The sequence below is a fragment of the Lissotriton helveticus genome, chromosome 5_1 (genome assembly GCF_964261635.1).
Source record: "Lissotriton helveticus chromosome 5_1, aLisHel1.1, whole genome shotgun sequence".
NCBI classification, from domain to species: domain Eukaryota; kingdom Metazoa; phylum Chordata; class Amphibia; order Caudata; family Salamandridae; genus Lissotriton; species Lissotriton helveticus.
Window position 1 is genome coordinate 1,649,116,794 of NC_136065.1, and position 25,893 is coordinate 1,649,142,686.

At 48.1% G+C, this 25,893-nt stretch overlaps 3 non-coding genes across 3 annotated transcripts; 2 read left to right on the plus strand and 1 right to left on the minus strand.

Moving 5' to 3' along the window:
• Positions 1 to 14,437: 14,437 nt before the first annotated feature.
• Positions 14,438 to 14,532, minus strand: TRNAI-UAU (transfer RNA isoleucine (anticodon UAU)). Its single transcript has 2 exons — positions 14,495 to 14,532; positions 14,438 to 14,473 (listed from the first exon to the last, which is right to left on the minus strand). It is a non-coding gene; the product is annotated as a tRNA-Ile (tRNA).
• Positions 14,533 to 14,824: 292 nt separating this feature from the next.
• On the plus strand, positions 14,825 to 14,906 carry TRNAS-GCU (transfer RNA serine (anticodon GCU)). The gene has a single exon. It is a non-coding gene; the product is annotated as a tRNA-Ser (tRNA).
• Positions 14,907 to 15,495: 589 nt separating this feature from the next.
• On the plus strand, positions 15,496 to 15,567 carry TRNAT-UGU (transfer RNA threonine (anticodon UGU)). The gene has a single exon. It is a non-coding gene; the product is annotated as a tRNA-Thr (tRNA).
• The last annotated feature ends 10,326 nt before the right edge of the window (positions 15,568 to 25,893 follow it).

Here is a 25,893-nt window from a genome sequence, read left to right on the forward strand (position 1 = left end):
GATTTTAGCGCCATCAGCAAGTCAGAGCAGCTCACCTTCTTCTTCTCCCGGCACCCATCTACCTCTCGGCGCACCCGCTCCGCGGGTGCCCCATCGCCTGTTTCGAAGGGGGAAAGTCATCTCTCGCCGGTTGTGAGGAGCATTGAGGCAGTAAGGCGGTAAGCGGCACCGGGCGTGTGGCTGCAGCGGGGCTGCGAGCGTCAGGGACTTCAATTCCCAGAAGTCCCTGCTAGACCTTCCGGTCCGCTCTCCCTGCTGGCCCGCCCCCCGCCCTCCTGAGGCCTCAAAACACCAGCTTCCAGGCCAAGCAAGTGGGACACTATTGTACAAAGCTTCACATGCTAAACGGAGGATTTTAGCGCCATCAGCAAGTCAGAGCAGCTCACCTTCTTCTTCTCCCGGCACCCATCTACCTCTCGGCGCACCCGCTCCGCGGGTGCCCCATCGCCTGTTTCGAAGGGGGAAAGTCATCTCTCGCCGGTTGTGAGGAGCATTGAGGCAGTAAGGCGGTAAGCGGCACCGGGCGTGTGGCTGCAGCGGGGCTGCGAGCGTCAGGGACTTCAATTCCCAGAAGTCCCTGCTAGACCTTCCGGTCCGCTCTCCCTGCTGGCCCGCCCCCCGCCCTCCTGAGGCCTCAAAACACCAGCTTCCAGGCCAAGCAAGTGGGACACTATTGTACAAAGCTTCACATGCTAAACGGAGGATTTTAGCGCCATCAGCAAGTCAGAGCAGCTCACCTTCTTCTTCTCCCGGCACCCATCTACCTCTCGGCGCACCCGCTCCGCGGGTGCCCCATCGCCTGTTTCGAAGGGGGAAAGTCATCTCTCGCCGGTTGTGAGGAGCATTGAGGCAGTAAGGCGGTAAGCGGCACCGGGCGTGTGGCTGCAGCGGGGCTGCGAGCGTCAGGGACTTCAATTCCCAGAAGTCCCTGCTAGACCTTCCGGTCCGCTCTCCCTGCTGGCCCGCCCCCCGCCCTCCTGAGGCCTCAAAACACCAGCTTCCAGGCCAAGCAAGTGGGACACTATTGTACAAAGCTTCACATGCTAAACGGAGGATTTTAGCGCCATCAGCAAGTCAGAGCAGCTCACCTTCTTCTTCTCCCGGCACCCATCTACCTCTCGGCGCACCCGCTCCGCGGGTGCCCCATCGCCTGTTTCGAAGGGGGAAAGTCATCTCTCGCCGGTTGTGAGGAGCATTGAGGCAGTAAGGCGGTAAGCGGCACCGGGCGTGTGGCTGCAGCGGGGCTGCGAGCGTCAGGGACTTCAATTCCCAGAAGTCCCTGCTAGACCTTCCGGTCCGCTCTCCCTGCTGGCCCGCCCCCCGCCCTCCTGAGGCCTCAAAACACCAGCTTCCAGGCCAAGCAAGTGGGACACTATTGTACAAAGCTTCACATGCTAAACGGAGGATTTTAGCGCCATCAGCAAGTCAGAGCAGCTCACCTTCTTCTTCTCCCGGCACCCATCTACCTCTCGGCGCACCCGCTCCGCGGGTGCCCCATCGCCTGTTTCGAAGGGGGAAAGTCATCTCTCGCCGGTTGTGAGGAGCATTGAGGCAGTAAGGCGGTAAGCGGCACCGGGCGTGTGGCTGCAGCGGGGCTGCGAGCGTCAGGGACTTCAATTCCCAGAAGTCCCTGCTAGACCTTCCGGTCCGCTCTCCCTGCTGGCCCGCCCCCCGCCCTCCTGAGGCCTCAAAACACCAGCTTCCAGGCCAAGCAAGTGGGACACTATTGTACAAAGCTTCACATGCTAAACGGAGGATTTTAGCGCCATCAGCAAGTCAGAGCAGCTCACCTTCTTCTTCTCCCGGCACCCATCTACCTCTCGGCGCACCCGCTCCGCGGGTGCCCCATCGCCTGTTTCGAAGGGGGAAAGTCATCTCTCGCCGGTTGTGAGGAGCATTGAGGCAGTAAGGCGGTAAGCGGCACCGGGCGTGTGGCTGCAGCGGGGCTGCGAGCGTCAGGGACTTCAATTCCCAGAAGTCCCTGCTAGACCTTCCGGTCCGCTCTCCCTGCTGGCCCGCCCCCCGCCCTCCTGAGGCCTCAAAATACCAGCCTACTCCCGCAGCGCGGGACGCAGCCCGGGCTAAGACTGGGCAAAGACAGGGCCGTTTTAGGCCGTTAGAGACCGTTTAAGACCGGACCGGGCCACATCTCTTGGTTTTTACTTTTTGAGTATTCCCTGCTAGTATACTTGATTTTAAATTTTATTTATTGTAATATCTCTTCCCCACAATGTCATCACGTGAAACTCGGAGCAAGGCAACTAAGATCCCCAAAAAAGCTACGGGCACCCTAGATGACTTTATCACCAGGACCAGCCTCTCTATTGATAATGAAATAACTAAATTACAGCACAAAGTATCAACAGAACTTGAATGTGCTAGGAGGCTTTCAACTGAATTGGCGCTTAGGAAAAAATCTTCCCTAGGCAGCATTGCCCTTTCTAAAACTCCTGAACGCATTTCTGGTCCAAAACCAATCATAGCCCTAGTCGAGGTACATGCAACAGCAGAGGAATTAACTCCCTCCACCTCCCATGAACCTCATGAGTCTTCAGCTAGGGCTGAGTCAGGAAGCCCATCACAGTTGACCCTCTCAAAGGAGAGTGCTGAGGTCCTTTTAGATGGGGCGTCCTGTAAGTCATCAGAAGAGATGACTCCTAATGTAAGCGCATCATCCAACTCTAGGAAGCAAGAGGAGGCAGAGTCCCTCAAAAGTAAATCACCTATCAATGCACCATTAAAGCACAAAAGAAAGCGCAAACATCTAACCGCTTTCGCTAGGAAAAAAGTTAAAGTAGCACATAGACATAACATCAAGAGTGGTACTTTAAATACTTTAAATACTCCTATCGTAACTTCCGAGATCACCGTCCAAGATGTAGCACCAGTAAATGCAGACAACACTAACAACAGCATAGATGAACAAATCTCCAGTACTATGTCTGACCACTTAGGTAGCGAGGGGCAAAGAGTCTCCTGTGACACAGTAGAACAAGATGGTGGAAGAGAAGAATTTTTAAAAATAGTATGGGAGACGCTTAAGAGACTACTCAAACCACTGGAAACTAGGTTAACTGGAATCGAGAATCAACTTCTTGAGGTCGAGAAAAGTGTTATCACTCTTTCAAGCATAAGTCTTAACTGCACTGAAGTACCTCCCGTTCCCGTCCCGGTCATATTAAAAAATTCACATATCAGTCCATTGGACATGCAGCAAAATAAGGTGGGGGTAGTAAACAATACAAATACTACTCAAGCAACTAGCACTATAATCCGACAGAATCCAACCCCCTCAACTTCATTAGCTGTAAATACCACTAGCAAACCTATGCAGAAAAATCAGGTTCACACTAACACTCTCCCATCACAAATTCCCTCTTCCTCTCACTCTTTCAATCAGAGTGTATTAGCCCAAAATAAACCTCAATCTAATCCCCCTGTCTACCCCTTTACTACCCCTGCAGGCATCAAACCCATGCCCGACAAAATCCCTGTAAATGTCATCCATAAGTCAAATTATCAGTCTAATCACACTCGCGATAATTTTAGAGGAGGGTATATAGATCTACCACCTGATGCTAGTACATTTGTAGCTGTTCTTACAGGGGTACCAGAACTGGATAGTCAATATGAAGAAAATTTCCAATCACTAAAAAATAAAGTGATTTTTTGGCTAAATAAATATAAACCCATTCCAAACCAGATGAAAAGTAAGATTCTTATGGTTAGGAGGGTACCATGGGTAGGGCCATCTGTAAAAACAATCACGGGCGATTGCATTATCATATCCTTTGAAGAACCCCAGAGTGCCGAGCAAATTTGCAATTGGAAATCATATGGTATGAATCCACCTATTGAAGCCAGACCTCTATCATTTTTCTACCCTCCACCAAGACCTATTCACCACGGCCCTAATTGGAACCCTGTTAACCAGCACTATGGTAGCGCTCCTAATTTGGCTAGACATGGTGATTATAACATGTGGTCTGGTACTCCAAACTTAGGCAGATATGGTGATTATAATATATGGTCGGGCATTCCTATTTCCAATAGATTTAATTGTCTAGAAGCTGTGGATTGACTTGCCACTGTCCCATACTGTATCTATGAACTATATGATGCCTTTTGTAGATTAAGTGAAGGTTATTCCAAGCCTGACTTTGTTTATGAATTATATGATGCCTTCTGTAGATTGGTTATTGGCTATCCCAAAACAAAAAATGTCGTACACTTGCTTGATGATGACTTGGTTAAAAGGAATATGCTGCATAGGTCCAAATTAGTACCACAGAAAACGGAATCATTCAACATGTCTGAGAATGTACGCTATTGCACAACGGTGGGTGGTCGGGATGGGAATGCAATCACTGTAGCTAGAGGAACAGTAAAGGCTGCAGAAAAAGTCACAACAAATTTGCAAGTTGGCAACCGGCCCAATGATTGTGTAGTTGATTCCAGCTCTGCCATCCGGAGTACTGATCCTTGCTTACTTATCCTATCATGGAACATCGCAGGTGTCCATAAGAATCTAAAAGATCCCGAGTGGGCAAATTACATTGACACCAGTGATATTTGTCTACTACAGGAAACTTGGGCTATGGAAGTACCTCATCGGGTAGGATACAAAACCTTTGGCATTAGGGCTGTTCAGTCTGACAGAGGAAGACCATCAGGGGGTCTACTAATTTGGCTAAAAATCACCTTGGCCATGCAGGTGGAAATTGTGAATACAGGTTCTTTGGACATTTTAGCCCTAAGGATCACTCCCCCGTGTGGCATTGAATGGTTTATTGTTAATGTCTATAATAGACCAACCAGCCACACAAAAGTTTCGGTAACATTTGAGGCACTGGAACTACTGTTGAAGAATGTAATTGGAGATGTCCCGGTCATCTTGGGAGGAGATCTAAATTGTAATTTTGAACCTGTTTTGGGCATCTCTGAAGTCTTCGAGGATGAGGATTCAGCATATAACATCCCCCAGCTTGAAACCACCAAATTTGTCAAATATTCGACATTGGCCAGCCAATTACTAAGACTTTCTGCGGACCACGGCCTAAGAGCAGGTAATGGCCGACTCCCATCGGACCTGCAAAAAAAACCCACCTTCTCTAAAGCTAAAAGCAATTTAGATTTTATACTTGTTTCTCTTAGCATTTGGCACTTTGTGATAGATCTGGAAGTTGTAAGCAGGGGGGAAAGTGATCATTACCCCTTGGAACTTTACATCAACAAGAAAATGGTCAGTGATACCACTCCAATTACAACAGAATCTACCCAAGTCAGCTTATGTGAGGACGTCCATATACATAATAACAGACGTGCAGTAAGATGGCCACGTGTTTTGGCGGATGGTAATGTGTTAGCATCGGTTTATTCTCTTTTTGAACAAACATTTACACATATTGTTGACCATGCCTTCCTACCGGAACACTTTGAACATTTTATTGATCTACACAAAGTCTTTTTTTCTGAATTAAAAAAGCTTTTATCAAAAATGCCGAAAAAGAAACAGCAAAACCACAGAATGGCCAACCATGGAAAGTTATGGTATGGTCATTCGTGCAGAACTGCCAAATCAAATCTATTGCTTGCCATTAAAACCAAGTCCAAAGAAGAAGTAAAATCTGCAAGGGTGGAATACAAACGTACATTAGAAACATCTAAAAAACTCTGGGAGGAATCAATCTGGGCTGAAATGTTACTTGCTGCAAAAACCAATGATAATGTTGGCTTCTGGAGATTGGTGGCTAATGGGGGGCATGCTGGGAGAGCCGTGAAAGACGTATTTCTGGATGAGATGACCTGGGTAACCCATTTTACAAACCTCTACAAACAGTTCGATAGTGAAAGCCAATGGAATTTAAGGTCCTTTTTCCCTATTGAACCCCTCAACTTCACATTGGAGGAGACTACAAGGGCGATCAATGACCTTAAAAATTCAAAAGCCCCTGGCCCGGACAGAATACCGGGGGATCTCTATAAGCACGAAGTTGATGTCTGGGCCCCTTATCTGAACCGTTTGTTTAATGCCCTATCGTCAAGTTGCAACTTTCCAGACAGCTGGCGGGCAGCGGAGGTTGTGTTAATATTCAAAAAGGGGGACAGAATGACACCGTCCAATTACAGACCAATTAGTCTGATGGACACACTCCAAAAATTATATGCAAAACACCTCCTGTACAGAATTAATGATTGGCTTGAAGCTACGAAGATAATTTCCAAATTCCAAGCTGGCTTCCGGAGTAAAACCAGTACAACAGACCAAATCTTTCGATTCTGTTGTCTGATTTGGAAATATGTTCAGTTGAAAAAAGGTCATCTGTATGTAGCCTTCGTCGATCTGAGGGCTGCATTTGACTTAGTCCCACGGAGTTTACTTTGGAAATCCTTGCAAAAAACTGGGTTGCCGGGATGTATTTTAACTCAAATAGTAGAGCTGCATGCTGACAATTTTGCTAATATTAGGTGGGGCCCCAACGGCGAGTTATCTCGTAATATTCCTATTGAACGTGGGGTTCGCCAGGGATGTGTCCTGGCTCCTACCCTATTCTCCCTGTTTATTAATGATGTCCCTGATTATTTAAATACTTGTGTTAATGATTCACCGCAGCTTAATGGTGTAAGGGTGCCTGCGCTGCTTTTTGCAGACGACACCATACTTATATCCCAAACAAAAAAGGGCCTTCAGGCACTCCTTAATTCCTTTAGCAGCTATTGCCAGACAAAGGGCTTGGAAATCAATGCAAATAAAACAAAATGTATGTCATTGAATCCCAGTATGCCAGACAGAGGGCTTTTGACTCTGAACAACCAAAAATTAGATACTGTGGATAACTTTTCCTATTTGGGTGTTGTACTAGATTCTAAACAAAGCTGGAAACCCCAAATCGAGAAAAGTAAAATAACATACGCCCAAAATGTCAAACCAATCTTATGCAAAATGAATTCTAGCACAAGCAAAAGTGTAACCCCGGTTTTAGAACTTTTTAAATTCAAAATACAGTCTGCTGTACTATATGGAGCAGAGATATGGGGCCCATGGGCAAGGAATAGTTTTCAAATTATGGATAACAAATTCATGCGGGCTTCTGTGAGGGTCCCCACTAGTACACCCCTTTTACCACTCCAACTGGACTTAAATTTTAGGAGAACAGATCATTTAGCAATCTTGAGGCCTTTATTATTCTGGGTCAGGCTTTGGACTACCCCCGAGTTGATAGATTACAGAAACGGCCTGCAAGAATTGATGCTGCTTGATACTTTTAATTCCATCACTTGGCTAGTGCATATTAAAAAATGGCTTGCACTTTTGGGCCTATACTCAATGTGGGAGACTCCAGATAAAATGCCCACTTTTTCTAAACTAGTAGTCAAGCGAGCTTTCTGGACCCACATTAGCAGGGAGTTAGTAGTTGGAGTTAGTGTTGGTTCAGCAGTCCAGGCTTTTTTATTATTTAAGGACGAGCTTTGTTTCGAGCCATTCCTGGACGAGATAGAGCCACCCATTGCGAAAACTCTCTTCCTAAAGTTTAGATATGGGATACTCATGCTGAATTACAACACTGAAAGATGGGCACAAAAAAGATTAGGAGCCTTGGCTGCTAAAACCAAGTGCTGCCCCATGTGCTCCATTAACTGTCCCGAGAATGAGCAACATATGCTTTTTGTTTGTAGTGCATATATGAAGCCGAGAAAGAAATGGTTGAAACCAATGTGTAACCTTCTAGGGACTAGGTCCTGTTTAATAGCTTTTAGGATCATGAAAAGTAATTCAAATCAGTTTGTTGTATTTAGTATGAGTAAATTTCTATATTCTGTTTACATAATTAGAAAAAAACAGGGACATTGTCTTTAAGTTGGAAATTGTACATGTTTTCTTAACCCTCGCATTGTGATAAAATTTTTAATGAAATATAATGTGTGATCTTCCATGTAAAATGAAATGTAAAGATGAACTAATGTTGATTTTATATGTATGTATGTGACTTTTATGGCCAAACAGGCCGAAATAAAGTAATAATAATAATAAAAGACAAGGGTTTAATCCCCAGCAGTGACTGTAAGGTCAGCTTTCTCGGGCAAAGAATCTTAAAGAGCTGCTTAAAATGATCGGCACCGTCAAAAATTTTGAGAAAGTTCTTGCATTTGCATACGCCACAAGAATACGAAGGTACCATGTGGCTTACAGTGCAAGCATGCAAACAAAGCCAGGCCGGAGCATCTCGAGCTGCACTTGCCGCCCTCCGCGTGCACTAGGTTCAGGTTGACGGTTAAGAACTAGTTCCGTTGGCCTTCGTTTCTCCTTAGTTTTGTTTTATTATAGGAGTATTATTCGGTACTTGTCTCTGCCGGCAGCATTCAGCAGTCACCATAAATAAAGCTAGACATCCGCTGCCGCAAATGAAAAAGTGATCATTGGTGTGAGACATTGTTTTAACCTGTGCTCAGTTAACACTTTAAACCTGCGCATGGAGCGCTGTATTTGCATTTTCGTATAATACCAGAACGTATCCCCAAACCTTTACAGTGGAAGCGTTAAAAATGCATGGCGGGCCTTTTGAAGCCACAACAGTTAACTACTCACTCATTATTGTCAAGGTTATTATGGTGGTTGAGCGCTAATCAGTTCTTCGCTTACTCCTGGGACCATGGGGAGGCGGCTGTTCTTACAGACAGATCCATTATAGATTATCAGCCCATCTGCACACAGCCTATGAAAGCAGGGGATCTTGGTAGTGGCGCAGACACTTCTCTTACTACCAGAACCGCAAGGCAAGAGCAATGGATAGGCTGGATGGTAGTTACACAGCTGCATGTTTGTTGGATACAGGTTAACTGTTAATGAGATACACAACAGGATGTGCAAACAGTTGTAACATGCAAGCTGAGCAGATTATTTATCGCTGGCTTTGTGAGAAGCAATTTAACATATTGGGGAAATGTCATGCAAACAATTCGAGCTGTCTTTGTATTTCCGTTAGTTTATACACACAATCTCTTAATCTTAGCTGCTAATGTATATATTTTTAGGGCATTGGAGTGATATGGGTATTGGGACAGCCCCCCCCCCCCCCTTTTTCCTCCGGGTTCCCAAGGAAAATATTTACATCAAACGAGGCAAAGTGACAATCGTGAGCCAACAGAATGCGGGAGGTAGCAAACGGTGCATTTTAGGGGGAGGAAGTGACGTGGGCAGGTTAGAAGCACACAAAGTAACATAGAAGTATAATGCTGCAGTATTTGTAGGATGCCTGAACACAAGAACAAGCGTTACGTGGGCAGGGGGGTACTTGTGCAGATTCTTCACCTTAGTGCTACGGAACAGGGTTCGAGCCTCGGGGTCACGTCAGACTTTTAAAAGGACAGTCTGGGATGGGACTCTTCTTGACACTCAGATTAACCTAGTTTGCCTGTGCTGCCATCTAGTGGCGACGTCGTAGAATTAGAAATGGTGGAATTGTTCTGCCTTTCAGAACATGGGTTCCGTAATAGATCATTTTCCCCGTTTTTGAAGACACTTCAGGTTATGCGTAGGAAGGGAATAATTGTTGTCGGGCCTGTTCGAGGTTATTATACAGGGAGTGTAGTGGCCATGTGTGTTTGTATGTCGTGGGTCACTCTACAACAGGCAGTGACGTAGAAGAATATTCACTAGATACACGGACATCATCGTGTATGGTTCACACGGATGCAGGCTGTACGCAGTAACGGTATGAATAGCAGCTACCCAAAGGCAGGATTACATGGCAAATACAAACATACAACTTACAGGAGGGAGGTGCACTGAATCTAAAACACCCAGTGCACATATCAGGGGCAGGACGAGCACACCAAACAAACGCTGAGTTGCAGTGCACACAGAGTATTATTTAATTTAGTTAGTCGTACGTTTGTATACAGCGCAGGCTTTTACCCGCAGGCGTCGGAGCGCTTCGCAATAGGAACAAAACTGGTTTATGAGGGGAACATTACACGAGAACAGATTACAAAAGCAGAAGTTACGTTGCCTAAGGTATACAATGAATATTGTGAGGATGCAAGATACATGAGTTATCATAAGGTGCTCAGGTGGGAACCGTGACAAGTATGCGGGCTACACGAGAAAACAAGATACAGTAGAGGTATAATACGGTAATAGATGCTAGACACAAAGGCACAAGAACAAAAGATACGTAGGCAATGATGGCACTTGTTTGCAGGTATCAAAGGCAAACAAATGTGAGAGGGACAAGCTTTGGCAACGCCAACAAGTTCTGCCTCTACGGGAGTGGCCCGTGCACTTATGCAAAAGGTTGATTGCACAGCAGTAGCATGTTGAAGCTAGATCTTGTGGGTGTGTGAGTGCAGGTTACATTTCAACCTCCTTCCGGTGGTAGTTGGTCCTGTTCTCCCCTAAATGGCACAGGACACGTGGGGCACCTTCAGCAAGTCCTGGTGCAGCTAGCAATACTTCATTTCTTAGCACCAGTAGGGCTCAAATAACCAGAGCCCCAATCATACAAAGAGTGTTGACTAAACAAGCACTGGTCTAATGGGGTGGCCACACACTTTGAAGTTCCTAGCCTTTTGGTCTGATAATCTGGGCCACTGAAATTGATAGATTATGCGGCTCTGGCAGGAGTTCCCATAGTTATGACTTTACCGCACTTATCGCTTACTCTATAAGTTGCCCCTCAATTTTCATATTTGAAAGTAGCATGCGTTTAATAAAAGTGCTGCACAAGTGCAGGCACTGGGTTCTGCAAACACAGGGGTATCATGGGGCACAGTGCAGCGGTGTAGAACATGAAACTTACCCAGAGTTCTGTTCATTTGTTTAAATACATCTTCAGAAAACACGGTGGCATGGACGAGTGTGGTTGCTTGACACAACTTTAATAGCACATCTCGCCGACAGGGTACGCTTCCTACCTTCAGGGTAATCACTGTGCACTTTTATCAGTATCTTGGGCAATTACGGGCGCAGTGATCGGGGGGTTCCCTCACGATGCACCCACCGTACACTTTTCTTACTGGAGGCAGAGCTGTAATCATTTTATTTGTTGCCACTGATGTGAACGAGCTACCCTTGGTATCAAGCTAAGGGGGAGGGGGGCCGACTAGGCACATAGGATCCGAGTGCCATTCCAAATTAGGCTCTATGCGCAATGCACAGGCCCTTGGACCTGACCCTCTGCCTAATAAGGAACCAGAGCAACTGTTTAAGCAAGGGAATGGATGCTCCCTGGGGCTAGGACAGAGCTGTACCTCGCCGAGGTCAGTAATGGCAGGGAACACAGGTCAGGCCATGGCTGAATAAAGTTGTTGCTATTGCAGCGGGAAGTGTCCCTGGGAATACATTGGGCGTTAAACATGGCTAAGACATGGCTTGTGCGGGCAATGTAAGACAGGCTTGTGTAATGCAGTTTTCGCCACAAAGCCAGAAACACTAATTGTTTGTGTTTGTCTATCTTTGTTTTCGCGGCTGGGCCCATGGCGGATATCTGAGAGGTGCTCCACACCGCAACATCAGCGACGGGAGGACGGCAAAAGGGAAGCATACGTCAGCATGGCGACCGCAAGCAGCGACGTCAAGTGTGGTGGCGATTGATCAAGAGAAAGAGGACACCCAAGGGCTCAAGCGGTGCTGGCAGGTGTAAGTGCTACCCATTCCCTAAGGTGGAAGTGGGATTTGTCATCCAGGTGGGGTGCGAAGGGTATACTGCCATGGTTGGCCCAAGGGCAGGAGTAGTATGGACAAAGCGTCTCAACAACGCCCTCGTGGGAAGACGGACATTGAGATGGTTGCGCCTGTGCTTGCAGGCGCCCCCCCCCCTTATTTGCAAGAATAACTCTGCGTGGAGTAAGGAGCATATATCATAGGCGGGTAGGCGGCACGTAACTGGGCACTTTTAACTGGGATTGTGGGCCGCTCGGATGCGAAGTGCCGGCAGGAGAAGGACGGAGCAGGGCGGGTATTCCATTTCCTTCTGTGGGAGGGGAGAGGGGGGGGGGCTATGCGTAAGCCAAGTAGGGGTTAGTATAGGAACCACTCTCTCTATATGCCACACCCCCGTCAGTGGTGATATTTCACCTGGGGGACACGACTTGGCCAACTTGGGGAGGCGAATAGTGATAGTGGTGATCATCTCCGCTGCTGGGGGGGGGGTGGCCAGGACATTCCCAGGTCGCACTATAGTTGGGTCTCGACTTAAACCTCGGCGGCAGTGGTGAGGGAGGGGGCTCGGTCAGGGCGTTGGATCACTCAGTATAGAGGATCACACACAATTGGACAAATTATTTTGAGCTCCCCGGTTGCAGACGGTCCCTCTGGGTTATATTTGGGGGAGTGAATTCTACCTTCAAGGATGGGGTGCTCTGGAGGGAGGCAGGGAATATGCTCTGGGCTACTAATATACTGGCATGGTTGGAGGGGTTTGCAGGGTGAATATGACCTTTCTAGAGGAGGTGAGGGGGAGGCCAGATCGTCGGTCAACAATGCTGGCCTGTGGCGGTAAGGTCATGACAGGTGAGCAGCTATTTTAAGGTCTGAGGGGGCGGGCATCATCCTATGGAGGTTCCCGCCCAGGGGGAGGAGGCCATTGGCCCCTCCTAGAACTTCAGGGGCAAGGTAACTGGTGCTTCAAAGGAGCGCGGGTTGGAGTAGTCACGCTTTCCTTAGGCTGGTAGCCACCACGCGCGCGCATACTTATGACGTCACCAGATGGCGCAGAGTAAGGGCCCTCCTTTAGTGGGTAAATGGAGTTCACGGCGTGGACCGGGTAATTACCGGGCCCGGCTGAGCATGCGCACATCTCTAGGTGAGGCGCAGCTAGTAGGACCTGACACCGGTTTAGCGACCTTGCCATATGGCCAGAAATGTAGTATACAAAAATCTAGATGAGGATGTTAGATTCGGTTAGGAAACAATCTGTATTAGAGTTTCTGTTAAGGTTAGTCTCTCAAACTTGTTGACAATATTGTATCTAATGTCCTGCTGATTTTTGTATAAATTGTTTACCATGCAATTAAAATTTATTAATTTTATATCTTAATAAATACGGCCGGGGGGTCTTGCGACCTCCCGCCTTCCAAAGATAACCATGTTTCATGTGCATGTGTCCGGGGGTTGGTGTGGTCATATGGGAGGGGGCGGCAGCCAGTCGCTGACCATGTGCAAAGGGGGGGCTCTTGGCCCCCCCGCCCGCATGGCGGCGCGGCAACCGCCTCCTCCTCTGTGCTTCTCGGTGGTGGGGCGTGCCCTCCTGGGCGCGCCCCACCACCGATTTGTTGGCGCCCTCCCTGACCTGGATGGCATTGTAGGACATCCGGGTCAGGGGGGCGTGCCGCAGGAGGGGCTGGTGGGGGGCGTAGCCACCCCCATCAGGCCCCTCATGGATAAAGAAGCGGGGAGTGCCCGGGAGACCCTCTTGTTCCCTGGACGCTCCCCCACATCGTGTCGTGCCCCGTGCTCGGGGCTTCTTGTTTCCCCACCCACCATCCCTGGAACTAAATGGTTGATGCTTTACTAGTCTGGTTTAGGTGTAATTTGCTAGGATATTGTGACCATAATTTTCCATGCGTAAGTGAACTTTATCTGGTTTGTATATTTTGCAGATGATGCTTTCTTTAGGAATTTTTCCACTTTTTAGTGAACTGGGCTGAAATGTGTTTTGATGTTGCAATTGTGTTTAGGCCTTTTCTCCCTTTGTAGCTTTACGTGGATGCGTGTTGTGATTTAGCCAGTGTAGTTGTCCTTTTAGAATTTTTTCCCATAGGTCGTCGTATTTATTAGGTATGGGGCATGCGGTAAGGTCATGACGGGTGAGCACCTATTTTAAGGTCTGAGGGGGCGGGCATCATCCTATGGAGGTTCCCGCCCAGGGGGAGGAGGCCATTGGCCCCTCCTAGAACTTCAGGGGCAAGGTAACTGGTGCTTCAAAGGAGCGCGGGTTGGAGTAGTCACGCTTTCCTTAGGCTGGTAGCCACCACGCGCGCGCATACTTATGACGTCACCGGATGGCGCAGAGTAAGGGCCCTCCTTTAGTGGGTAAATGGAGTTCACGGCGTGGACCGGGTAATTACCGGGCCCGGCTGCGCATGCGCACATTACTAGGTGAGGCGCAGCTAGTAGGACCTGACACCGGTTAGCGACCTTGCCATATGGCCAGAAATGTAGTATACAAAAATCTAGATGAGGATGTTAGATTCGGTTAGGAAACAATCTGTATGTATTTTTAAATTTTTAAATGCACTGATGTGATGTTTGCATGCTATGCAAGACGGCACATCATGGAATGTTTATAAGGAGCATCGAATAGGATTGTGATATTTGCACCTGGAAGAGTCTGACACGCAGATCCTGAAAAGAAGTAAAGACTCTCTAGCAAAGGCCGTCTTTAGCCTGAGTTTAATCTTTACTTTTAGTGAAATGGTATATGAAAAACCAGTAAGGTGCTCCAGGTGAGGCTCGAACTCACAACCTCGGAATGCCTCAATGCAAGTACTGCTGTATAAGTACCGCGCGCTAACCGATTGCGCCACTGGAGCTCACTGCTCTCATATCTCCCCAGTTGAGCCATCCAGAGCTGACCAAGTAGATACGGGCACTGCTCCCTTATTCACTGTGCAAGATCGACTCAAATGCTAGCATGTTATCATGACTATTAAAAACTACAGTCCTAATGGAACAGATTTGATAATTCTGCTATATCATGTGCTCTGTCTATTGAACACCACATACATTTGCCAGTTCTGACACAGTCTAGGAGAAACTTATGATTATTTGTAATTAGCACATAGTAAGAATTTCCTAAAAAATGAAACATAGTCACCTAAGGCTGACGAGGTGGCCGAGTGGTTAAGGCGATGGACTGCTAATCCATTGTGCTCTGCACACGTGGGTTCAAATCCCACCTTCGTCGCAATGCCATCAGACACTCTTTAGAAGGTGGGCATGTCTCGTAGTACAATTACACTCTCTTTCAAGACACAGCCATAATCCACTAGAAGGGCCCAACTGACTATTCCATTTTGGCAATTATGTCAAATTAAGGGAAGTGTTTTGTGCTTAATTGAAATTAGATCTTTCATGAAGTGTCCAGAGGATTGCCTTTCCCTCACTCCTGGCCTTCTAACCAGTTTGGATAGATAGACTGATAAGAAAGCAGCTCTTACTCCTAAAGTTTCAGCCATCTCAAGTGTATGACTGTTGACATATGTCTGCCCCACAGAGACAGATCACTTCTAATAAGTGAGTTCTCTATCTGTCACTGATTGCGGACATACTGACTAGAGCTATCAGTATGGTCATAAATGTGAATACTCTTATGTTCTCAAATCAAAATGGAGTATTTCCTACTTCCAAGAAAAGTGTCCTAAGCATGCTCTTCAATTTGTGCACGCACGTAGACATTCAAATGCAACTGCATTTCCATACAGAGTCTCAAAATCATAGATATCTTCATACCGCAGTAAGAATACATGAAGCGATTTACATACTGCAGGGAGGCTGGCCTTGTAGCTCAGTGGCACAGCACTGGTCTTGTAAACCAGGGGTCATGAGTTCAATCCTCATCAGGGCCTTTTTATATGTATGTTTCTGTATGTTGTTTCCAAGTCATTCTTTCTAGGAGTCACACATTGTCTTAAGTTTGCTTATTGACAAGCTTCCCTTTCCTGCTTTCATCGTATCAAGAAGACTTCATGAAAACCATTGAACCATACACTATTGCCTCACCCCTTCCTATCGCCTGACAAACGCCATTCTCACCCCGCCGGGCAAGCCCTGCCGGGCAAAGCCAAATAAGCCATGCATATTTGAAGTTCCTTTGAAAGTCAGAGCGAGGACTATGACCTCTGTTCCGACTGAGTCTGCATCCACAGAAAGGATGAAATAAGGATCTAGAAATTTCACCAAGGAGATGTGAACTTCATCCCCCTTAAAATACTTTTCCTCCCAGATGCCCCGGCTCTTAGTCAAATGAGGTTAATCTTCAAAACCCCACCCCCACTAACCATAAATATCCGACTCTCCTGCTGTCCATTCAAATGATACAAGGTATCTTGTACATAGAGAGAATGTGAGAAAAAGCAGAATCGCTTCATAGATTTGGTGACCTTGGAAGGGTCGGCTGGATAAAGAAGTGAACCTGATTTAGGGAAAAGGAGTATCGTGATGGGGATGAGGAAAAGAGAACATGGACCACATTCACAAGTTAGAGAAATAAATGTAATAGGTTGAATGGTTTTAAAAAGTTAACTTTGAGCATGAATTGTTTTTTTTAAACTGCAAAGAATCAAAAAATCAATGTGGGATTGGAGGCACAATCTGAGCAGAAAGCACCATAAGCTGCTATGGTGCAACTCTTATGTTGACTAGAAACATTAATATGATGACGCTCTTCTTTTGATATGTCTTTCAGTTAAATTGTATTGTAAGTAGCTGATACAGCACTGTTTGCAGCTCCTCAGTATATGGTTATCCCGTGACAACAATGTTTTCATCATATTTATTATTCTACAAATGTATTTTTAAATGCACTGATGTGGTGTTGTAGAATAAGGGTCAGGCAGATCAGGTCGATTACCCCTTTTCAAGATTTGCCCGGCGCTAACAGCCTCTCACCCAACTCACTGTTACCAAATAAAGAGGCAGGCGCTGGAGACTGGAAGGCAGGAAACAGGAGTTTATTCCGACGGAGCAGAACACGTCAAATCAGACAACAGGGTATCTTCTCGAGGTGCTCTATCTGCATCTTTGCGGCCTTGCCTCTTATACACAAGTTTATGGTTTTATTACACATATCGCATCCGTTACATTTCTTTGAAGTACAGTAAGACATCCTCGGAATCCCCAGTTCAGGCCCGTTCCCATACACATCTATAGTTGAGTTCCCACCCCGATCTCAGCAGGTGATGGCTATCGCGCAGCTGGACATTCCTCTGGGAACAGGAATGCGGGCAATCGGTCGGATCTAGGGGTGTGAAGGCATTGATTAATCCCCGTTCCTATGATGTGGGGTGAGGTCCTACTGTAGGGGGCAATAAACTGCATCTGTTGGGCTAGGTGATGGCCTGGGATCAGGCCGGACAATCGGGCAAGGAGGAAGAGTTTATCAAAAGGCCCGCTTTATGAATGAGATGAAAGAGTGTGGGGGTTCAGCACGGGATGTGGCTTGGAGGCAGGGTTGCCCTGGAGGTGGGTTTATGGCTTAAGCAGGAGAGACCGGGGGCTGTCAGGGCGCGGGGGATGCTTGCGAGGCCGGGGAGTGAGGGGGAGAGACGCGCTGGCTATCAGCAGTGGGCAGAGAGGCCATGGCACACAAAATGGCTGCTGCTTACGCGCACACATAAGTTGGAAAAGGGACAAGGTGCGCCGATAATGTTGATGGTGCAATCTAGATTTTAACAGTCCTCCCTTTTCAACATATCTAGCCAGCTTGTTTAATTCACGTCAATCCCCATGATATTGCGGATTTCTACATCATACAAGGCTTTCATGCGTTCGGCTTCAAAGTCCAGAGTCTTGCGGCAGATGCAATTTGTAATAAGCGAACACAAAGGTGGCAAACATTGGACGCCTAGGCAAAAACCACAAATTATAATGATCGGTATCAGGATAATCATAAACAACCTCCACCCCCAGTCTTTTATTGCACTCCAGAACCAACTCCCAAGCGACCATTCTTCCTGTTCCTGATGAACCTCAGAGGAAAGTCTGTGGAGATGTTCGATGGCTTTGTACACTGAGGGCGAATTATCCGGTACGTAGGTGCAGCAGCTGGACTCAATGATGCGGCATGCTCCTCCACGATCTGCTAGAACCACATCTAGAACAAGGCGGTTCTGAAGAGCCACCAGGCGGACTGCCTGAAGCTCGGCCGTGTTGTTCGTGAGGATGCCAGCTGTAATGTTCATTGTTGTTTCAACTGCCTGGGTCAGGTGTCGGATGGCACGGCTGTTGGCCATTGGTCCCCAGAGCGGGACAAGTCCTTTCAGTGCGTCCATGAACTGTGTTCCGGCAGAGTCGGCTTGTTCAATGTCCTTGACTCGTTTGTGTCTGTGATGATTCGCTGGAGCCACATAGGTCGGAGGAAGGACGAAGGCAATATAACAAGTGCCCCCCCAGCCTTTGGGGAGCCAGGTGTAGGCCTTTGTACCACAAACAAAGTACATGTTCGGTGAGGAGACGAAAGAGGGTGGGTCAATGGAGTCCAAGGTTCGGATGATGTGGCAAGTGCTGCGGCCTACCAGCTGTGTCCCAAGCCCTTCGATGCACATAAGGCCTGTGACGTTGATGACAGATAGGGCCACAGTCAGGGTGGCAGCTGTTCGTTTACGGAGGTAGGAGAAAGTGGGTCTAGTCGGATTGTTAAATACCTGCATTTCAATCCGCTCGTTGACGGGGATGTCCATATGGATAGAATAGTTGGAGGTCTGTGGGCAGAAGGGTGCAGCCGCTCTTTTTGTTTCGTTCAGCCAGACCCTTTGATAAAAGTGTGACATGGTTTCGCTGGAGATTGCTCTATCTCGGTAGCTCTCCTGCAGGAGAATCAGCCAGGCGAGGCAGGAGCCGTGAACAGAGAATGGCGAAGGAATGAATGGGATGGAGTGTCCGGTGGCATGTGGTATCAACCCACAGATCCAGCAATTCGTGGCCTTTGCAGCAAGGTTGTGTTGGTGCAGCAACTGTACAAAGGAGTTGTTCCAGAACTCCTTACGCCTTTCTTGGATTTGAGGTGAAAGAGAGACCAGGTAGTGTTCTTTCATGGTGGTAGGCTGTGCAGTTGTCAGAAATGTCTTATGAGCCGGGGCGCTCTCTTCCACTATCCAGAAGGTTGTCATGAGGAGGAGGCAAAAGAGAAGAGTGATAAGAAGAGCAATAGTCTTTGAGCTGTGCAACCTGTCAGTTTTCGGGTTCCTGTAGCGGGTCTTCGGATGTCCGGTTGCTTCCATCATCTTCGTATCGGGCGCTTCCATCATCTTCAAGGTGCTCGGTAGTGGGCAGAACCACAAACTTCGTTTGGCTTCTCTCCTGGCAGCCTTAGTAGTGTTAGGCCACCGCTCTGAGAATTGTAACTTAGTCAGTGGTCTGCTTAGCCGAAGCTCCCTCCTTTCGTCGTAGGTTATACCCTTCTCTGGATGGCACAGTGGGATCGGGAATCTTTGCCAGTTCGAGTGTCTCTGTGTCTGGATAGCAGTTCAGTGATAGTCAGTCTTTGTTCAGGAGCTCTTCCTGGGCGGCCACGTCTTCGATTGTCGTCAGAGTCGAGGAGATCCGCTTGCAGTGGTGCGCATGTACCCAGTTGCGTTTTCCCTCCACTCGAAGTGCTGTTCGGGTGGTGATGAGGACTTGGCAGGGGCCCGTCCACCGGGGTTCCAGACTCTTGGCACGCTGGAAATTCCGGATCAAAACGAAATCCCCAGGTTGGATGGTGTGTCCGGGACCCCTTGAAGCATCAGGGATGGCATGCAGCACCTGTTGGTGGATAACAGACAGGGTTTTAGTCAACTGGCATAAGTAATCAGACATTAGGACGTCCTGGACGTCATGAATGGATGTCGGTTTTGGTGCAGACCAGATATTCATAGGCCGGCCAAATACAACCTCGTAAGGTGTCAAGTGGTGTTTGGTGGGGGTAGAGCGCATTGAGAGCAGTGCCAGTGGGAGTGCGTCTGGCCATTTCAGTCCTGTGGTAGCCACTATTTTGGCCAGTTTGAGTTTCAATGTGGCATTATGTCGTTCAACCAGTCCGGCAGATTGGGGATGGAAGACTGCGTGGAACTTTTGTTTTACACCCAACCCCTTCAAGATGAGTTGGATAACTTCGGCTACGAAGTGGGGGCCATTGTCGCTCCATAAAATTCGACAGAGGCCGTAGCGAGGGAAGAATTCTTTCAGTAGTACTTTTGCAGTGGCAATGGCTGTGTTGTCACGAGTCGGATAGGCTTCTACCCAGTTGCTAAATGCGCACACAACAACAAGCACGTACTTCAGTCCTTGGCATCTTTCTAACTGGATATAGTCCATCTGTAGGACCTCAAATGGATGGTTGGGGACCCCAAACCCTCCCCGGGGTACGACAGTTCCTTTCCCAGGGTTGTGTTGCAGACAGACTAGACATTTCTGGACTAATCGTTTGGCTGAGTCCGCAATTCTATCATTATGCCAGACTCGGGAGACAAGTTCGGTCATAGGGGCTGATCCTATGTGTGCAGGGGAGTGTGCCATAGTCAGAATAGGGATCAAGTACGAGTTGGGTAACAACCATTTGTTCGTATCTCTTGTCCGCCAGCAGCCTTCATCGTCTTTCAGTCCCACCCGTGCCCATTCAGTCAATTCATGTTGTGAGCCAGCCGTTTGAATGTCCCTAATAGTGTCTCTAGCGTCTGTCCATTTCTCTGCTTGTGACCTAGTCACGTACATGCGTGTTGTTGTCCTATTCTCAGCTGTGGTTCGAGCAGTGATGTCGTCTAGTGCATTTCCGTGTCCAATGATGTCTGTCACCTTCTTGTGTGCCTGCCATTTGATGACTGCAAGTCGTTTAGGAAGGAGGACGGCTTCGATCAGGGCGGAGACCAGATCTCCGTGCAAGATGGGTGTACCATGCGAAGTCAGGAATCCCCTCTCCCTCCAAAGGAGCCCAAAATGGTGAACCACCCCAAAGGCATACTGGCTGTCGGTGTAAATGTTTGCTGTGGTTCCTGCTGCTAAGATGCATGCTCGGGTGAGGGCAATCAGTTCTGCCGCCTGGGCGGATCGTTGCGTGATGCGAGCGGTCTCAACTACAGTTCGGGCTGTGGTAACTGCATAGGCAGCTGAGGTGGTGCCGTCGGGGAGTTTAATGCAAGAGCCGTCTACCCATAGCTCTCCGTCAGGGTTTGGGAAGGCAGTGTCTCGGAGGTCAACTCTACTCCTAGTCTGTTCGTCCGTGAGGGTCACACAGTCATGTATTGGGGGCACATCGGGATCGTTTTCAGGCTGAGCCAACAAGGTGGCTGGGTTTAGCGTGGTGCATCTTTTCAGCGTGATGTGAGGTGCGAGCAGTGTCAGTTCGTATCCAGTCAGTCGTGCGCTGGTCAGGTGTTGTGTCTTGGTCTGGTTTAGGAGGGTGTCAACAGCATGAGGCACTAATACCGTGAGGGAATTCGAGAGTACGATCCCCTCACTTTGTCGGATAGAGACGGCAGCAGCAGCTACGGCTCGAAGGCAGGCTGGCAAAGCTCTCGCTACAGGGTCAAGAGTGGCAGAGAAGTAGGCACATGGGCGCTGTTTGGGGCCAATGGTTTGAGTCAGGACAGACAAAGCGCATCCCTCCCTTTCGTGCGTGTAGAGAGAGAAGGGTTTCGTGTAATCGGGGGTTCCTAATACTGGTGCAGAACAAAGGGCGTCTCGTAGTTCTTTGAAGGAGGATTGGCATTCAGGGGTCCATGGGAGCGGGAAGGGGACATCTTTAGCCAGCAGGGAAAGTAGTGGTTTCACAATGAGGCTGAAATTTGGTAACCACTGTCGGCAGAAGGAGGTGAGACCTACTAGGGAGAGGACTTGCTTCTGGGTTTTGGGGACAGGTGTTTCTAGGATAGCCTGAATTCGGTCGGGGGTAAGCTTTCTTCCGTCTTTGGATAGGAGATGGCCTAGGTAAGTGACCTGGGGTTGGCAGAATTGCAACTTCTTCTTGGAGACCTTGTGGCAATTTTCCGCGAGGAAGTGCAGGAGTTGGATGGTGGCTGTGACTGCAAGTGGAGTGGTGTCGGCCGCCAAAAGGATATCATCGACGTACTGTATCAACACCACTCCATCCGGTAACTGGACTGTGTCCAGCTGTCTCTTGAGGGCCTGGCTATAGATGCTGGGACTTTCAGTGTAGCCTTGGGGAGCTCTACAAAATCTATACGAGCGGGATTTTAAGGTGAAGCTGAAAAGATAGCGGCTGTCAGAGTGAATGGGGATGGAGAAAAATGCATTTTTGAGATCGATTACCGTGAAGGTGGTGGCAGTGGAAGGAATCAGAGTCAAAATGGTGGTGATGTCTGAGACTACAGGGTACTGGGGTACAACCACTTTGTTGACTTCTCGTAGGTCGATGATGAAGCGGTACGCTTTTTCATCTCCCTCGCCCTGTTTCTTTACAATGGGTAGGATAGGGCTATTGCAAACATTGCTAACTACTTCCTCTACCACTCCTGCATCTACCAAGGACTGGATGATTTTCACCAATGCCTTCTCGCCCTCGGGCGATATCCGATACTGTGGAAGTTTTGGGAGCATTGCGTCTGGTCGAACAGTTATATGCACAGGGTCTATCATCATGCGTCCTACGTCCGAGTCAGTTTTTGCCCATAGGTACAGAGGTAAGGTGTCGAGTAGGGACAAGTCAACGTCAGTGATGGAAAACATGCGTCGTGCGGGACTGGATCTGAGCAGTGTCGGGTTGTCGTACAGAATGACTCGAACTCCGTCTTGTGAACACCTAATAGTAGCTCGAAAATGTTTCAATAAGTCAAGTCCCATAATGGCGTCGGGGGTGTTGGAGGAGAGCAAAAACGTTGTGTCAGTGGTGTTATTGTCCAAGTTAAAAGAGATCGGTGTGGACAAGGGATTAGTGGAAGGCGTTCCATCAAAACCTATTGATGTCACATGTGAGCCAGACAAGGGTGCCCTGGGAATCAATTGTTTAGACAACGCACTACGTGTTGCACCAGTATCTACCAGAAATGGAGACTTCGTACCTAGGACCTTAGCGGTGACATAAGGGCCTTGCTGGTCAACATAGAGCTCGACTGGATCCCTCCCTTGCCCTTGGCAGTCCTATGCAAAGTCGTGGGCATTGTCGCAGTCAGACTGTTGGCACTGATTCTGTCGGGGACGGTCAAATGTGTTCGGTCTACCAGGTCGGTCATTGTTGGTGTCGTATGTGTGCCCTCGTCCCTGTCCTCTATTTCTCGGTCCGCCCGCTACGTCTCTCGTGTCTTTCTTTCTGAGTGCTTCTTGCAGAACTGGACATTGAGATTTCCAATGGCCAAACCCTTTGCAAAACGCACACTGGTCCTCATCGAGATCTGTTCGTGGAGCGCCGGGTGCGGGTGTGCGGTCTCTAGGGGGTGGATTCCTAGGAGCATTCGACTGGTAGTTTCCTCTATACTGTTCCCTTCCTATAGTCACCCCTTGCAACTGAGCAATCATCACCCTCTCTTTCAAGTTCTTTTTCTTTTTCTCAGTCGCTTGGTCGTTCTCGTTCTTTTGTCGCTCATAGTATTGAGCCATCTGAAGGATAGCTGCGGGCTTGGAGGCCGCCCAACTACTCTCGCTAGTCTGTAGTTTCTGTGAGACTTCTGGTGTCAGGCCTTTCACATAGTTCTGGACAAACAAGTGATGTCCGGTCGCAGTGGTCATGTCCTGGCCGCTGTAATCGGAGAACACCGTTTCAAACCGGGAGAAGTATTCAGATACGTCTTCCTGGGGTTTCTGGCGGCAGGCCGTTACTATCGACCAGTCCACCTTCCTTTCTGGGACTAGGGTTTTTAATTTCTGCACAATCTTATCTGGCAGGTCTAGAATGGCTTTCAAAGGTTTCTGTCCCGGCTCCCGTTGCTTGTCAACATTACCGAGTTGTATCCAGGTATGTCCGAACAGCTCAAGGTGGTCAACTTTCCGGATTTGCTTCCACACATCAGCTGGCAGACATAGCCCGAAAAACAAATCGATATCCGCTAGGGTCATAATCGTTGAACCCAAAGCGGTGGCTAGTTCTGTATAGAAGGCTGTGGGGTTCTTTCGTAGATCAGGCAAGGACTTTCGGAAAGTCAGGATGTCTTGCCGATCCCATGGTTGGTAAACCCAGTTGTAGACTACCCTCCCTCTCGCGTCTTGGTGGTTAATATCGTCATGTGTTCCCTGACCTCGTGGGGGAACCCAAGAGGGAGCGGCCTCCTTTATGGGCATCATCGCGTCAACTTTTTCTACTCGGGGTTCAGTCGCTGCAAGAGTTGTAGTGTTAGTTCCTAGTTTCTGTTCAGTGAGGTGGCGGAAAACTTCAAGTGTACACGTGGAGAGGTTCGTCACATCACACTCGCTTCCATCTCCAATGTCAACTTTCCTATATAGAGTCGTTAGGTTTTCAGGACCTTTGTCCTGATATCGGTCTTCATAGGCATTAAGGATATGGTAACAAAGGCGTACGACAAAGTGTCGTCTATGGCTATTGGCATATGTATTATACATATCAGTTACGTAATCCTCACTTTCCTTCCGTTCTATCAGTGTCTTTACAATCTTATCGATCCCTGCTCATTCATCCTTGCTTAATCAATTCAGTCTAGCGGAGTCTTCCTTCCCAGTTTTGGGGTCATCTGATGTTGCTGCTCGCGCTGCGCTGAGTGCAAGGGGTTCGGTCGGCGCAGAGGCCATGAGGACCGAGGCTCTGGCACTACTCTCGCCTATCGCTGGGGACTGCAGGTGTTGTGCTAAGGGTTGGGAGGGGGCATATGGAGGGGGCATGTAGATGATCGGGGGACCTAATAGCAAATCATCGTTTGTTTGTTGTTTCGAAGGTAGCTCAGGGTAAAGCGTAGAGGGTGTCCTAACGGGACACTGGCGTGATGTTTCGGATTCTTGTTTCAGCTTGGCCTCCTCTCTTTCTTTTATTTCTTCCTTTAACTTGTTAGCGGCTAGGTGAGCTGCTTTTCGTAATTCCTTTTCTAACCTGACTTCGTTTCTCTTTTTCCGCTGTTCTGTATCTTTGCGCCACATGCCGAAGCTATCAAGCATAGTGGGTGTTGTCTTATTGTTACGAAGGGCTGTTCCCAGCACATTTATTTTATCGTCATCAAAGGATCCTATCAGTGGCCACTGACTTTCCTGATCCTTTCTTGTATATTTATGCCACAGCTTACTATAAGCCACGGCGACTAGTCCATATTTAGTAAACATGTCCTTATTAGGGGTGCCTTCCAGTGGAGCCGGATGGTTCACCTCTAATAAGCGGTCCGGGCTGAACCAACTACCAACAAACGGGGCAAAAATAGGCATGACGGGTTACAAAGGGGACAAAAGTCTGCACTACCTATCCTTCACTATTCACAAGGACTAAACAGAGTATTGCGACTCTGTGCTTTTTTGTAAATAGAGAATAACCCAAAGAGAACCAATTCCGAACGATCAATGTTCGGACAAACAATCAATCAAATGAGGGATAAAAATAGGTACGACGGATTACAACGGGGGCAAAAGCCTGCGTTACCTATCCTTCACTATCTGCAAAGACTAAACAGAGTATTGCGACTCTGTGCTTGTTTGCAAATAGAGAATGATCCAAAGAGAACCAATTCCAAAACAGTAAATGCTTGGATAACAATCAATCAAAGGGAGAGGGAAGTAGGCGCGACGGGTTACAACGGGGGCAAAAGCCTGCGCTACCCACCCTTCACTATCTGCAAAGGGAGAATACTCCTATCGTTCCCCGTTTGTAGACAGAGAATCTCTCAGGACCAAAACAATCAAATGCGTAATACTAGTATTTTCCAATGACAATCAAACAATCAATTCGCAATTCGTCATGTTACACGACCTTACCCGGACCGCATGGACAGTTTCTCGTCTTCCGCTTCCAGCGCCCGATCGTCCTCTATTCTCCGTAATTGCTGTGGCACTCCTGATGGTTCCCAGTCAGGACCGTAGATCACTCGAGAGAGGTCTGCTCGGAACCAGTGAAGTTCGGATGATCGGCTGCCAGACAAGGGTCTATCGGGCAGGAGCTCTTCCCGATCGTTGCCGTCGTTCACACCGTCGTCAGGACCTCTCCCACTGGATCCACATGTCGCTGATGGGCCCCACGTTTGGGACGCCAATTGTAGAATAAGGGTCAGGCAGATCAGGTCGATTACCCCTTTTCAAGATTTGCCCGGCGCTAA